A 17,363-nucleotide genomic window follows, 5' to 3' on the forward strand; every position below is an offset into this window, starting at 1 on the left:
AGCAGCCAAAAGATCTAGCTTCAAGACTGCTCTGACACCACCCTGATCCACCAGGCGCACCAGGTCGTCCAGTACCGAGTTCACCATAGCACAATTGAAACTCATTGTGCTAGAAGTAGTACACAGACCACATAGAGGAGGTGACCTAGGCAAGAAACTAAATCAAAGGGAACTTTATTGGATAGAAATGTTGGACAGTTTGACCCCGAATGGTATGAATGAAGACTTTTTCTTGGGCACTTTTCTCTACAAACAGCTGACTCTTTCAGACTAGAGAAGGAGATTAAGAAGAAATAACTCCATCAGTAAATAGAACAGATTATAAGAACCAGGTTGCCCCTAGTATGAATGATGCAATGTTTAGAGTGTTGGCATGATATCCACCCTCAATCATTCGTCTGGAGAAGTCTTTACTTGAGGAATCCCTTACCAAGCGGTACATACGAAGGATTTGGGGAGCATTTAGGAACTCATTCAATACTTTCTTCAAGACAATGAGCAACCAAGTGATGCCACACCCCCTATACAGTGCCTCCAAGTCTAGTTACCAGGACATATGATTGGACATATCCAATTGGGTTAGAATCCAATATATACATCTATATATTCGAACATCACAGAGTGCTGCCTCTGATTAGATAACTTATACCCTAAAGAAGATACCAGTGCCTATTGTCGAGCAACATCCAACATGGACCACAGAACCCTAACATGACATCCACAGAAGCAAACCTCCATATGGAGTGTTCCGTTGGGGATCACATAACACCAATGGACGGCTGTCATAATATTGGATTTTCCTAGTGTTGAGTCAATTTAGCTTTGAATGGACTCGAGATTGCAAAGTGATTTTAATTCAAATGACATATTTAGGAGATTTCACAAAAGAGACAATATGCTATACATGATGCATCAGCTTTTTCCTGTGAAGGCCGCTCAAAGTCACTTGTCATTGTTTATAATGACAAATGACATCATCACGCTATGGCATAATCATGATGCAGTATTAATAGCGGCCATTTTGAATTCATCTGTGGCAGTTCACAGATGATGAGATCTACTTGAGCAGACCTAGAGTGAATGAGGTAGGCTTACAAAAATGATTTCCTTAATACTCAGGAGACTTTTGTCCATTTTCACCCAAGCACTAAGCTGCCCCCTCATAATGTATTTATCTGCATGTTCTTACGAGCTATTTATTTCAGTTAAAGAATCAGGGAGACTTATCCATTCCCAGTATCCCAATTGGAAACAAATCCTGATACTGATATATTACTAAACGGATATATACCTCCTTTAACTTTTCTGTCTTTTTTAAATTTTTACCTGGCATGCAGGAGAATTTATCCATATTATACAGCACATGCCCTTTTTAACAAAGTGGTTAGGGTAGACTCTATACTCAGGACATATGATCAATTGATCTTCACTGGATGATTTTAAGCCAGCTTTTAGATGAACTATTCCTATGAGATCCTGAGAAATAATGATATACGGAATAGTCCACTTCTTAGCCTCTGAAAAACTTGTCTGAAGGTAAGAGTACTTTCATTCTGATACCTTATACAAACATTCAACACAGTCACAGGACATAATAAACACCAGTGATTATTAATTTCTTTACTAGGTTAGATCATTTTACACGGATTGTCAGCACGCACCTGTATCCATGAATAGAGGCCATCAGCTTGGACTGTATACTTCTGATCCATATCAGATGAATGATAATGGGATGGACCATGATAGCTTTTGTTGCAACATGAATATATGTAATTCTGCAAATATACCCCACTAAAAGAGTTTATTCTCTATTTAGTTTATAGATCACTGTGCGGATTCACGTATGTGAGAAAGTGCAATTAATTGCTCCTGAAGAAGGGATGGATTTTGTCACAAAATGCATAGAGCAGAGGTTTTCCACTTGCTGAAAATACACACATTTCTGTATTGTTTTGTATATATTTAAAAACATGTTATGTTGAATCAACCATAAAAAAATCAGTGATTGAATTGTTTCTATATAATTTACCTAAATACATTGCAAATTCTTTATTGTTACACAATGATACTAGGTGTGCATGGGATGTGAGTGTTCCACAAACAGTGGACACCTGTTTGTTTGCCTCACCCTAGCAATACAAACATATCGGGTGCGGATCTGAGACCTACATTTGCTGGTCACAGTATGTGCACGGCTTGAACTCTGAGGACTTGGATGGCTTAGGCATGGTGTATTCAAAAGTATGTAAGTAAAAGCTTGATAAGCGTGTTTTTATCAGTAAACAAAGTATGCAGAAAAAAGCAACTGAGGTCACAGGGCACAGTGTTGTTCTATATACTGACCCCCAACATAATATCCAGTGCAGGCATGCAGAGTTGGTGGACAGAGCCGACATTGAACTGCTCAGTCCCCCTCATGGTGTAAAAGTGTCTAGAGAACAGCTGGGATGGGATAGGGATGTCATAGATGAGGAATCAATAGGAGGAAGGAGTCCATTAAAGGTTTTCTTATCGGACAAGTCTTTCTATTGGCTTCAATCCAACAGTTCCAGTGAATACACCCTTCAATCTCCCTTGGATGATAATCAGCTTGTGGGATGTTTTAACCCACTAGTCCAGGCCCAGCAACATTCCTGTGTGCTCCTTGCATCAGGAACATCAGAATGGCCACCAGAAAGCATGATGCTCGCTAAAAATCACCCAGAAGTGCGCAGGAAAAAACAGAAAAATAGGCCGCCAACCCACTTTTGCCTACGTCAGTGGTAACACAGGAGACCACTGCCAAAACCCACAATTGGGCTACCTACAGAGCAGCCTGAAGCTACTTGAAAAAGCAATGCAGATTGCAAAAGAAACACAGAGCTGTTTGGAAATCCGTTTTTCTTGGTTGTCAAATTTGCAAAAATCATGGTTCACAAACCACACAAAAGATCCAACCGCCTTGTTGGGTGTTAAACATCATTCTACCTCAATAATCCAGTACATTTATCAGAAGAAAATCCACATTTAAAGATGCTTGGAAAAATATGTTGAAAATAGGCGCAATACCGCTACTCGCCTCTGTCAGAAGCTGGCGGTCTCTCAATCTGTAATGTTAAAACTTGTGTCTCAAAATCTAAGGTGGGGAAAGAAGAGACTTCCATCAAATGCAATAGGTTGCCACAACTTAATTTTAATGTTAAAAAACACTGGAATTGAAGAAAATGTTTGCTTATTTTAAAATTGTAACTTTAATTTTCAGAAGGAACTATGTCACAATTTACTGTAAGATAACCTGATTCAGCTAAACTTCTAAGAGGTTTTCCCCCACTGAGAACACACCACCCCTTTCCTTTCCAACCAAAAGGAGAGGATATCTCATTTAGATGCTAATGAGAAGAGGAGGAGACTTGCTCTGCTGCTCTGGGAAAGAAACAATGGGTTTCTTGAACTGAAAGAAAATGCTAATTCGGGTGTGACTGAAACCAACTGCCCAGGAAGACAAGCCCATGTGACTCTCTGGCCCAGCTAAGAACTTGGAGGCGGAGACAACCCGTTTGTGGATTCAGAAAGCACAGAAACTGTATGTTTAAGAAAAAGACTCATAGAAAAGTGTACTGAACTGATCAAAATATGGAATTTAGAGGTTATTAAAATGAAAAGTTTGATCACAGTTTAAAACTGATTTGGAATCTGTGCGACATTCAGAGACTGAACCACAAAAATTTTCATATTCTAGCTATTGTGATTATGCTAGGAACATGAAAATTTACAGGAATATGCCCAGATGTTATGTGTATATATGTATAAAATATTGTTCAGATTCGAAAATGGGTAACCCACCAAAAGCGTGAAAAACTGTCATTTGGGAACCAAAACTCGTAGGAACATGAGACTTTGGCAGAAACGTACCTTAGTTAATCTGTAATTTAAATATGTATTATTAACAAGTTGGGGATATTGGAAATATGGTTTTTATGAAAAATAAGATATACTGCACAGGAGCAAAGGGGAGGTTTTCTCCCTGGACCATAAACATGACACATCATGACACACTGTTCCCTTCTCAAATCAGGGGAGAGGGAATTCTCTGACCTATCAGATCCTTAGAGGGTTGGGCATAGTATAATCAGCCTCCCCACCCCCTTGGAAAATAAATAAATAGGGACTGCTGAGGACAGGCAGGAGACACATTCACCCATCACGGATCTACCGGCGAAGCGCTCTGAAGGAGAATCCAGACTCCAGCGATCCAGACTCCAGAACCCTGAAGCAGAGGCCCAACCCCAAAAAGCTGAACCCTTCTCAGCAGGCCTTTAAAAGCCTTTAAAATCTTTCAACCTGCTTTTAACTCCTAAACTTCCATGGGGCCTAACCAATTCAACAGCCTGGCTGTGCTGTTTTGGCTGCTTCTGGCCAAGAACCGTTGCTAGAACCCAAGATCCAGATCAGTCCAGCAGAGCTGTACCCAGAACCCAACCCATCAGATCCAGTCCAAGAGGCCGTGCAGACCAGAGTGCCTTGCTGAGAGCAGAACCAAGCGCCTGAGACCTGTCCGGTGGCGAGCGAATTCCAGCCAAACCTTTGACCAGACCTTTGACGGGCCCATTCCATTCCAAAGCCTTAGAAGTGAGTATTTAGCATAGAACTGTCCATAGCAAATCTCTTAGTATTAAATAATCCAATCCAACCCATTCCAACCAATCCAAACTGCATTATAGAATCTCTTTTGTCTATCCTGAATCCTTCTCTAATCCATATACTTCTGTGATAATTGTAGTGATAAATCATCTTTGTGCAATATATTTTTGAAGAAAGGCAAGCGTCTCGACAGGTCCAACCAACTCGTGGCGCCACTGGTATGGTGGTGCGCTGTCGTGTAGCTGTCGGCTTCATAGACTCTTACTGTAAAGTCAAACCTGTTTGTAATTCAAAAGCGCAATTAAGTGGAATTAAGTGCTTCGTGTCGGAGGCGGCCTCTTTCGTACCTTTGTGCTAGTTGCTGGTTGAGGTGCGGCTTGACATGCATACAGCTCCCGTCAGTTCCCGACAGATTCTGTTAGCTTCAGGCAACCATGTATCGTAGCACGCAGCACGCAGCACGCCGCTCTCCGGAAAGTGAGGGTCCTTTCCTTCCCTTTCCCCGACTCCCTGTCACTGGCTCCAGGCTCCATGAACTGCCTGGCGAGGCGAGGCGTGGTAGTGAGCGAGGTGCCATCGCCGCCCAACTGCGGAGAGAGGGGGATCGGAGAGCAGGAGCTGAGTCACGAGCTATGAGCCGCGAGCAGAGAGCTGAGTGGAGAACGGTGAGCGGGACTGCGGGGGCCGCAGGGGCTGCACCTTAGCATTATCAAGGCAACAGTCAGCAGTGCCCTGTTGGTGCCCTGGTGGTGACCTGGGGGCACTATTTGTATTGCCGTGCAGTTGGCTTGTACTGGGAGCTGCTGAGCTTTATTTTTGACGGGTGTTTTGAGGGCTGATACCTTTATAGGTTAGGGCTTTGCTCTAACAACGGCCATAACCTCATCCAATATGTAATATAGCTATACGACCTCCTTGTCCATAGTTGGGATCCATCATATGAATTTACATAAGGCAAGCTCTGCGGGGACTTCTTCCCTTTGATCCTGAACTCCAATACAACCAGGAGACTGTGGGGATTTGTTCCCTTTGACCCTGAACCCTGATACAACAAGGAGACTGTGGGGATCTATTCCCATTGATCCTGAAATTCGACATAAGCAAGTCGCAGGGGGCAAGAGCCCGAGAAAGCATGAATGCCACCCATGAGGACATCTACACAGATCAAGTACAATCTGAGGAGAATCAAGGGAATGGAGAAAGCCAATAGCCCTCCGAGTAAGGATGCAGTATGGGCTAAACCCAGGAAGAAAGCTAAGAACGCTATACCTGCGGGCCAGGGCATGATCACTGAGTTTTTCCCACAAAACCCGCTCCCCGAAATAAACTCCACCACTATCGAGGAAGCTACTGCACCAGTTCCATACACCACTGGCTCATTAAGTGCCTCAAGCTATGATGAAATAGACAATAATTCACTATTGGAACTATGTCTGAATATTCAAAGAAACATGACTCCTGTACCAGGAGTACTGCCCATTAACATTGACTGCACCCAAGAAATCAAGCAGGCAAATATCCCCTATGACACTCCTACCCCAGTGGAATCAATGGGCAGACTATCAGTCTCACCGAAACTGGCTAATGCTTCTATGGAAGATAGCCCTGATGTCGAAAGTGAATGTCTGGCCAATGTATACCCGGGGGCTGTAGAGATCGGTGAAATTCAGTCATCAGTAGCATCCCTGCAATTTGCTCTTAAAATTCTATTGAAAATGTCTGGGCGAATACTGTATAATTCCAATGCTTTAACCTTAGACATGATCAAGAGGGAGAAAGCTGGTGGAATAGCTGAAGCTGATCCTTCAGCAGAATCCAACTTATCTGAAGCCATACAGTATGTCGAAGAAATCGAGGGACAGCAAAGCGAAGAACAACAAAACCGGGAGGCGGAGGTAGACAAGGAAAATGACAAACCATTCTTCTCGCATTAGCAACGTAGAATGGCTAGGAGGGACGCAGAGAATAAAAGAGCCAAAGCTATGGCCCCATCTAGGCTCGAGAAGGAACTTACTGGGCATCCTTCCAAGAAAGCCAAAAAAAGAGCAGCAAGAGCAAAGAAAAGGAAGATCAGCAGAGAGGGTTGCCTGACCAGCTGGTTAATACCTGAACGAGAAAAGATGACTGAACTTGATGAAGAGGACAGAATTCCTCAGGAGGACAATCTCAGTGAAGAAGATGTGGTGATCAATGAGGAGAGGCCTGTACAAATACCTGAGCTACAAGTCCCAATGACTAATAGAACTGCATCGACCGAAACCAAAGTTGCTACGGAAGGAAATCGTATATGTCTGATAAAGAACTTATATTTAAGTGAAGAAGAAAAATGGCTCTCGCGTTCAGAACTGTTAAACAGATTGAACTATGTACCACAACTGAGAGTCCTTAAGTCAGACGACTTCCAATTTGTGGAGCCTCTCAAAGGCCCAAATCGCCAGGTTTCAGTGCTTCATTGCAAGTTTCATTCAACTGCACAATTGTTAAGTAGCTACATGGTCAAATTGAAAGCAGTCGACGTGGAGATCGACGCCGATCTAAATGCTTTAGACGCAAGCTGCTTGCCCAGAGAGGTAGACTTATCTGTCGATGTTAGTGTTTGCCCAAATCCCCCTCAAGGGAAGAAGGTGGACGTCTCAGATATCCAACAAGTACTAAAATGGCTGGCTGATTCTCTTCCCGGAGTGCTTCTAAAACAATGAGATATCACAATTCTGTCATGGAACTGTAGGGGTTTTGCACATTTGCTGTCAACAGAGGGTTCAACTAAGATCCTGGATAAACATAGCTGTTTCTGTCTCCAAGAAACTTGGGCGATGGACCCATTGATTTTGGACGGCTTTGGGTGGAATTACCCATAGACACAAAAGTCATTCACAAACTGCAACAGTAAAAATGTACCTATTTGATCACCTGTCCGTGTGCCAAAAAATACATCGGCATGACCACAAGACCAATCAGAACCAGACTGGCAGAACACAGATCATGCATCCGTACAAAAAATAAACACTGCACCCATGGTAGAACACTTCATCGACAAACACCATGGCCCGACGGATTTCATCTGGTCTATACTTGAGAAGATCAAGACACCCAAGAGAGGTGGCAACATACATGACCTCCTCTACAAAAGAGAACAACTGTGGATATTTAGATTGAAGACAGACAAGGATGGCCTTAATGAACCCACCAGTTGGCAGACACTAGCAACCTTATGAAGACTATGCCCTCATGGGATTATTATTTTTCCCTGTTGGACCCGAGATTCAAGCCCCTCGAGTCATTTGTTCCACTTTGTTTTACATCTTTAGTCTTTGGAAACTCTGTGGCATGAACCAGCCTCCCCTGTACTGTAATTTGCTTTGTGTTGTTAAGTTTCATTGCTGTGCAAACGCACACAGTGCTACATGCCTATATGTCTGCCCCCTCCTTCTTGTTCCTTTGCAGTATCACCTTTCCATCCTGTGGTTACAATGTGCATTCCAGATGCACATTGACTTTGGCTTTCTATTGTGAACTACAAAGTATACATATAGGTGTCAAGAGACCACGTCTGACAACAGTGGGATAGCCCATCAATAGCCGACCCGCCCCCATCGAAGGGAATGCTTTTCTCTTCTTCCATCCCCCATACACCGCCATAAACTACAATACCCATAATGCATTGGGCACACATTCGTGGAGACATTGACAATTTGAGTGGGGCACACTATACCCACACCCCGATTTGTACACTGTGTCTCATTATCTAGACAGCCTTGGACCGTCCTGATACTTCAAAACCCGTTTGGGCTCTGTAGACAGTAATAAGCAATCACACACACCATCCATATCCAAGATGGCGGCCGGGCTTCTGGACTGGAATCCATCCACGTCACGGTTGCCGGGGCAGCCTACACAAAACAAAACTGATGGCACGCACTGAGTAAGCAGCACCCTTCCACATTCCGCGAGGCTGCAGCTCCCCGTGCACCATGCTGATCAGGCACACAGAGGTAAGTGCCTCCAGCGTTTTTCACAATGCAATGCCGTACCAATTAAGTAAATGTTTTTAACAAGAATCCACCATACCTTAGATTACCGGCCCTCACCTAACGGGACCCGTTGACAAGGAATTTTGTACCCACTCAACACAGCGTGGGGTGAGACATTCTCTTCATTCACTTGTCATTATTGTTGTTTTCTCCACAACTGTCTTGATGGAGACGCCGTTTCTCATAGCGGCCCCATCACTTACAATGTTGTGATTATGTGTGCACACTAGCTTCCAAGTTTTTGAGCACCCCCATTTGGCACACATAGTGTTGCCCCCATTTTCTAGGTACAGCTAGCATGCTTGCAGTTGGCTGTTAACTTGTGTTGCTCAGCAAAAACAAATTCTTTCAGACCTGGACTATGTGTTAGCAATGCCTCCTGACATGCTAACTTTAATAAAAGCACTGATCCTGTGAATTATTTAATAACTTTCCAAGCCGGGGGGCGCTGTTGCGCCGAAGCAAGATGGCCGCCTAGGTGTTGTGCTCCGGACAGGGAGAGCAAAGAAGCTTCGTGTTCAAGCCCGCAACCCCACTGCATCCGCCATGAAATCGACGGCGGATCCCTATAACCCTATCCTCTGTGGCCCTGGGAGGTTTCGTGGAGAAACGCACCCCCGGCGCTGAGCTGTGATCCCCCGGTTCCCGCTGGGACTCCTTCTGCCCGATCTCCCCGTCTACCGCTCCGTGGACCGCGGCCCTCCCAGCCACTTGGGGGCATGGCGTTGCGGCCTACTGCGGGGGAGGGGCTTGCGGAGCCGGACTCTGTTCTTCCTGCCCTCCCGATGGGCTGCCTCGCCCTGTTGGCCCGCAACAACTACTGCAGATGCGACCTGCCTTGTCACCAGCAACGCCTGTACTGAGGGATTACCGGCACGGCTGACCCACCGACTGCGGCTCGGTACCTACCTGCACAGCATCTTCCTCCCTGCCACCCCTCCTCAGGCGCTCCGGCTCAGGCCTGCTACCAGGTAGGGGGGGTTGAGTGTGTCTGCCTCCAGCGGGCCTTGGCCCTCTTCATCGGCTGCCGTGTGGGCGCCTCACGGCTCACCTCCCTCCTCCCCCCAGTTGGACTATGGCCCCCTGGCCGACCCGGTGCTGCACAAGCGTGTGTTTGAACGCCTGGGGAGTACCCATAGCCTGTCTGTGTTTTTTGGGCTCCTTCACTCGACCCTGCTCATAATACGCGCCATCATCACTCCCTGCTACTGGCATCCTAATCATCTGTGCCCTGCTGGGGATTTCAAATTTTGGCCGGGAGGCACACATATGAACTTCTCTACTGCACGTTCCCACCCCCTGTGGTGTGAACAGCCAGCTGCATCATCCACGCAGTGGTTCACAGCTGAATCTGGGATTGATTACTGGACCTCACCACCCATGGAATCGCTTGTAGGGGTTCGGTAAAGCTGAGGGAACACCGCTGTTCCGCAGATCCACACGCTCCTGGCTGGGGTTGGGCCATCCCTTGCCTCCAGGATTACCCTGCTTGCAGCGGCCCCCAGTGACTGAGAAGATCATACCCTGTCTCTTATTAGCCTGCTTCTCGTGGCCCCTGCCATTGCCGCTCTGGCCATATCCTCCCGCACTATCATAGAACAACTGTGGTCCGGTGTGTTATCACAGGACAGGCCTCCAGTGGTCCTCGCCTATCCAGAGAAAATCATCCTGAGCTGCATCCGGAGGGAAACTTGCCACACCTGGCACCTTTGGGGTGCCAGCAAATTAATCTCTACTTGCCATCATGACCAAGGGAGCGGGAGCCGGAAGTAAGCAAAGCTCACTAAATATGTTTACTAAGACACCCTCCAGACCACCGACTGAGCCTCCAGAAGAATCGACCACCGCCTCCATACCCTCACCCACAGATTACTCACAAAAAGTGCTGGAATACATGCACGAAGGCTTCACCACGCTCCATACTAAGTTAGACGATATGATGGTACCATCTTGTCGATAAAGGCTCATATCGAGAGAACAGATAGCCGGCTCGCTGAGATCGAAACGAGGGTTGGCACTACTGAGGATGACCTGGGTTCCCTCCGCGCGGCGGTAACCACTCTTGCCAGTCGGGTCCTGATAGTGGAGAAGAAAAATGACAATCTTGAATCCCGCTCCAGGCGGAATGACCTCTGCATTGTCGGCGTGCCCGAGGACAACATTGGGGAGCCCATGGAGGAATATGTGGAACGCACCCTTTTAACACTACTGGACCACCCTAAACTGTCATCACTCCCTGCTACTGGCATCCTAATCATCCTAATCATCCGTGCCCTGCTGGGGATTTCAAATTTTGGCCGGGAGGCACACATATGAACTTCTCTACTGCACGTTCCCACCCCCTGTGGTGTGAACGGCCGGCCGCATCATCCACCCAGTGGCTCACAGCAGAATCTGGGATTGATTACTGGACCTCACCACCCATGGAATCGCTTGTAGGGGTTCGGTAAAGCTGAGGGAACACCGCTGTTCCGCAGATCCACACGCTACTGGCTGGGGTTGGGCCATCCCTTGCCTCCAGGATTACCCTGCTTGCAGCGGCCCGCAGTGACTGAGAAGATCATACCATGTCTCTTATTAGCCTGCTTCTCGTGGCCCCTGCCATTGCCGCTCCGGCTATATCCTCCCGCACTATCATAGAACAACTGTGGTCCGGTGCGTTATCACAGGACAGGCCTCCAGTGGTCCTCGCCTATCCAGAGAAAATCATCCTGAGCTGCATCCGGAGGGAAACTTGCCACACCTGGCACCTTCGGGGCGCCAGCGAATTAATCTCTACTTGCCATCATGACCAAGGGAGCGGGAGCCGGAAGAAAGCAAAGCTCACTAAATATGTTTACTAAGACACCCTCCAGACCACCGACTGAGCCTCCAGAGGAATCGACCACAGCCTCCATACCCTCACCCGCAGATGACTCACAAAAAGTGCTGGAATACATGCACGAAGGCTTCACCACGCTCCATACTAAGTTAGACGATATGATGGTACCATCTCGTCGATAAAGGCTCATATCGAGAGAACAGATAGCCGGGTCGCTGAGATCGAAACAAGGGTTGGCACTACTGAGGATGACCTGGGCTCCCTCCGTGCAGCAGTAACCACTCTTACCAGTCGGGTCCTGGCAGTGGAGAAGAAAAATGACGATCTTGAATCCCGCTCCAGGCGGAATAACCTCCGCATTGTCGGCGTGCCCGAGGACAACATTGGGGAGCCCATGGAGGAATATGTGGAACGCACCCTTTTAACACTACTGGACCACCCTAAACTGTCATCACTCCCTGCTACTGGCATCCTAATCATCCTAATCATCCGTGCCCTGCTGGGGATTTCAAATTTTGGCCGGGAGGCATACATATGAACTTCTCTACTGCACGTTCCCACCCCCTGTGGTGTGAACGGCTGGCCGCATCATCCACGCAGTGGCTCACAGCTGAATCTGGGATTGATTACTGGACCTTACCACCCATGGAATTGCTTGTAGGGGTTCGGTAAAGCTGAGGGAACACCGCTGTTCCGCAGATCCACACGCAGGAGCTGGGGTTGGGCCATCCCTTGCCTCCAGGATTACCCTGCTTGCAGCGGCCCACAGTGACTGAGAAGATCATACCCTGTCTCTTATTAGCCTGCTTCTCGTGGCCCCTGCCATTGCCGCTCCGGCCATATCCTCCCGCACTATCATAGAACAACTGTGGTCCGGTGCGTTATCACAGGACAGGCTTCCAGTGGTCCTCGCCTATCCAGAGAAAATCATCCTGAGCTGCATCCGGAGGGAAACTTGCCACACCTGGCACCTTCGGGGCACCAGCAAATTAATCTCTACTTGCAATCATGACCAAGGTAGCGGGAGCCGGAAGAAAGCAAAGCTCACTAAATATGTTTACTAAGACACCCTCCAGACCACCGACTGAGCCTCCAGAGGAATCGCCCACTTCCTCCATACCCTCACCCCAGATAACTCGCAAAAAATGCTGGAATACATGCACGAAGGCTTCACCACGCTCCATACTAAGTTAGACGATATGAATGGTACCATCTCGTCGATAAAGGCTCATATCGAGAGAACAGATAGCCGGGTCGCTTAGATCGAAATGAGGGTTGGCACTACTGAGGATGACCTGGGTTCCCTCCGTGCGGCGGTAACCACTCTTACCAGTCGGGTCCTGGCAGTGGAGAAGAAAAATGACGATCTTGAATCCCGCTCCAGGCGGAATAACCTCCGCATTGTCGGCGTGCCCGAGGACAACATTGGGGAGCCCATGGAGGAATATGTGGAACGCACCCTTTTAACACTACTGGACCACCCTAAACTGTCAGCACAATTTGCGGTGGAAAGGGCACATCACTCCCTGAGTGCGAAACCCAGACCTGGCACACCTCCCCGCGCCATCATAGCCAGGATCCTGAATTTTCGTGATCGAGAGGCCTTCTTACGAGCGGCCAGAGCTAAGGGGGAGCTGCTCCTTGGGGGGGCTAGGATACACTTATATCCAGACTTCTCCGTGGCTGTGCAACAGGAGTGTAAAACCTTTATAGCTGTAAAAAGAAGACTCTGAAACTTAGGGGTTAAATGCTTTTTCCTGCAAAGCTGAGAATCGAACACTCCAACCAGACGTTCTTTTTCACTATCCCAGAGGAGGCCTCCAAATTTATAGACGAACACATCCCGGGCTGAGCCACTTACTGTCTAGATGGGATGTGTACCTACTCTGCATACTGCTGTGCCTAGGACACGTGGGTGACCCCTGTTGGCGTCTCCCCCCATGATGGCACCTTATTGTTGAAGTTTATTGGTTGCTGGTTTGTTCACGTTGCTCCTTTTATCCTATGCAATTATGGCCCTGTGTGCCACGCTGACTCATTGCTTCCAGAGGCATTTCTCCCTCACAAGACCCCATCTCGGGTCACTATTCTATGACTACTACCAGAGCCCGAGGGTGGGCTCCTGGACCCCTGTCCCACCCTTACCACTCAGACTCCACATTTTGCTCCCCAGATGGTATATCGAGACCCATGGCTGCTTCCCTCCGGCTTCACTGGCTTTGCTTCCCATTGGCCATGGCCCCTTTATTACCTGTACATGCCTCGAACACTATGGCAAATACTATTAGATTGCATGCTCTCCTCGCGCTCTCCCCAGTCCAGTGCGCCACTGCCCGGCAGCTAACAGTCCCCCAGGCGTTTATGCCTAGAAGTTCTTGGTTCATATGGGTTAGTTTGGATCTCGTCCCTCCGATTGGGGGAGGGATGTGGATGGGGGAGGGGGAGGGGACGTTATGGTTAAAAAAGTCTTGACGGCCACTAGAGGCGCCCCATGTGCCGAGGCAATGCGTTTTGAGTACACAGACGGGGCTGCACGCACCGCCGATCCACTAGCTCCCTGTGGCTGGTGCCCCCGTGGCAGGAATACAAGCAGTACCCACACGAGTATGGCTAACACTGACCTGACCTTCATGAGCTGGAATATCCGGGGGTTAGGCAATCACAGAAAGATGAGACAGGTACAGCTACATGCTGAACGTCATGGGGTGAAAATCCTGTGTTTACAGGAAACCCATGCTCGATCGGAGCAGTGTGAGCGGTTTGTGAGGCAATGGGGGCCCCAGAGGTACTACACTAACTATTCTATGCAAAGCCGTGGCACCCTTACTCTGATACACAAGAGCCTGAAATTCACATGCCACCACTCGCATATCGACCCTCTGGGCAGATACGTATTGATCACGGGCAAACTGCTCCAACAAGAGATAGCCATCCTGAATATATATGGTCCTAATATCGACGACCCTGAATTCTACCTACACTTAGCTGCCATCCTTGAAAGTTACCCCCTGCTCCCAATATTATGGGGGGGCGATTTCAATACCATACTAGATGTCACCCTAGACAGGTCAGGCACCAGACCTCGCCAACTTTCCAAAGCAGCCTACACTATCCTTACATCCATTCTCTGTCTGGCACTTGTGGATGTATGGTGCCTAATGAACCCTGATTCCCGCACATTCTCCTTCTACTCTTCGGTTCACGATTCCCATTCCAGGATAGACAGATGGCTTATAACGGACACACTGATCAGATCCTTGTCTCTCTTGGCTATCCTCCCTAGGACGCTTTCAGACCATTCACCGGTACTCATTTCCCTAAACTGGGCTCAGGATGCCGGAAAAGCTAGGCAGTGGAGGCTGGGACCATATGCACTTCTCGACCAGGCCTTCGCAGCCGAACTTGAATCCTCCATCGAGGAATTCTTTGAGATCAATACAGACTCAGTAACATTGCACGCTGTCCTGTGGGAATCGTTTAGGGCATATGTGAGGGGGATGGCCATATCCAAGTGCTGCGGCATCCTTAAAGGAATCCGTTCTGACATTGCTGCTAGCGAATCGGCCCTGGCTATCCTTGAGTCCCAATATGCCTAAGACCACTCCGCAAACCCGTCTGGCTGCACTGGGTTCCAAGCTGTACAGTTTTCGTGACCTCGCCCAGCGAGAGGTTAAATTCCTAGACTCCCGTCAGGCGGTGAGGAAATACGGAGAGGGTGAACGCCCCAGTCGTATGCTTGCCAGGCTATTGCGCCGGGAGTTCGGTGCCCCCCACATCCCTGCAATAGTGAGACCTGATGGCTCACTCGCCACCTCCCCGCAGGACATCAACTCCCAGTTTCAGCTGTTCTACACCTCCTTGTACTCTGCTGCCGATGGTCCCCAGGTTCCGGAAATTGATTCCTACTTAGAGGGCCTTCCCCTATCAGTACTGTCCACTGAAACTAGCCTTCTCCTGGAGAGACCGTTTACCTCCGAGGAACTTGACGAGGCCATTGCGTCGTTGGCATCAGGGAAGGCTCCTGGCCCCGACAGGGCTCCCCAAGGATTTCAATAAACAATATAAGTCAATCCTGATTTACGCTAAACTGCTGGCCAACCGCCTAGCCCCATACATGCCACACATCATCCACCCCGACCAAGCAGGATTTGTCCATGGCAGGTCTACATCCCTGAATTTGAGGAGGCTCTTCAATGTAATCAGCAGAATCAGTCCGACCACACAGGCGGTTGCAGCCACCCTAGACATGCAAAAGGCATTTGACTCGGTCTTGTGGAGGTATCTATGGTGAGTCCTTGAGAGGTGCAAGTTCGGCCCCAACTTTCGTGCCTGGGTTAAGATGCTCTACACTGCCCCGTGGGCCAGAGTTCGTACCGAGGACAGATGTTCCACTCCCTTCCAGATATCCAGAGGCACACGACAGGGTTGCCCTTTCTCCCCCATTATATTCGCTATTGCTATGGAACCCTTTGTGGACATGGTACGCCAATCACATTCACATAGGGGCCTGCGCACAGTCGGCCAATCCGATGTAGTTTCCCTATATGCAGACGACGCTCTTCTGTACATCCGGTCTCCCGACTCTAACCTCGCCCCCATACTAGAGGATGTGGCTCGCTTTGGGGACATATCTGGCCTTAAAATAAACTGCTCCAAGTCCACCTTATTCCCACTCACGGACTCCACGCATCCCCCCTCAGATTTATGTGGATTCAACTGGTCGCCTTCCAGCATCACGTACCTGGGGGTGGTGGTTTCCCGCCACATGGCCAAACTTCGCGAGGATAATTATCAGACTTACTTAACTAGCCTCACGGTGAGGGCTTCCAGCTGGCCCAAACTCCCCATTTCACTAGCAGGCAGGATTGGAATACTTAAAATGGTGGTATTACCCCAACTCCTGTACCGATTCACTAACCTCCCTGTGGGGCCTGGGGATGTTTTTTTCAGAACGCTGCGCCAGATATGCAACACCTTTCTGTGGCATTCGGGGGCTGTCCGCCTTAAGCTGTCCACATTGACCGCTCCCAAGGAACTGGGTGGGTTCAACGCTCCAGATTTCATCAGATACTGGGTAGTAGCCCAATCGCAGTTTGTGTCATATTGGTTTAATACCACTGATCCCCCCCCCCCCACACGTCCGGCTGGAAAAACTGGCGGTCTCGGACCGCGTGATAGGTTCCCTGATAGGTTCCCTGATCCTCAAACAAGCACCCCTGACCCAGACTCTGCAGACCCGGTTGCTGCCACGGCCTTAGCATTAACCAAACTTTGGACAATAGTCGGCACGCTTCACCCGTTCCACGGAGACCTGCCATTATGGAACTTTCTTCCCTATGTCCCGCATATCCCACAATCAGTCGTATCTCACTGGGCAGATGCTGGCTTCCTGGCACTCCGAGATGCCTACCAACAGGAGAACTTTATTGAGTGGCTAGATCTTCCCTTACCTCTTGGACGCCGGCCTTCAGTATGGCTACAATACTCCTCACTATGGAAGAATCTCAAATCCAAATTCCCTAATTTCCCCGCCTTACCCCCTGACGAGCCTATAGTGGCGGAACTTTGCTCCTACCTCTCCTTCAGGGGCAAGGTGTCAAGACTGTACTCTTTACTGCAGAATGGGGCTGCCCCCTCCTTTACAGGGCTGAGACGCGCATCGGAGGAGTATCTGGGAGTTGAGCTCACTGACGAGAGATGGTCCCGAATGTGTGCCCGCACCCACAATGTATCCTATAACACTAAATTTAAATTAATACAATTCAAGGTGCTACACAGATACCATCATACACCAGTAAGCCTACATCGCATGTTCAGCAGTGTTCCTCCCAGCTGCCGCAGGTGTGGCATGGATCGAGCCTCCTATATTCATATGTTATGGCACTGCCCCC

This window comes from Ambystoma mexicanum, chromosome 4p (genome assembly GCF_040938575.1).
Source record: "Ambystoma mexicanum isolate Mex_15411 chromosome 4p, UKY_AmexF1_1, whole genome shotgun sequence".
Lineage (NCBI taxonomy): Eukaryota > Metazoa > Chordata > Amphibia > Caudata > Ambystomatidae > Ambystoma > Ambystoma mexicanum.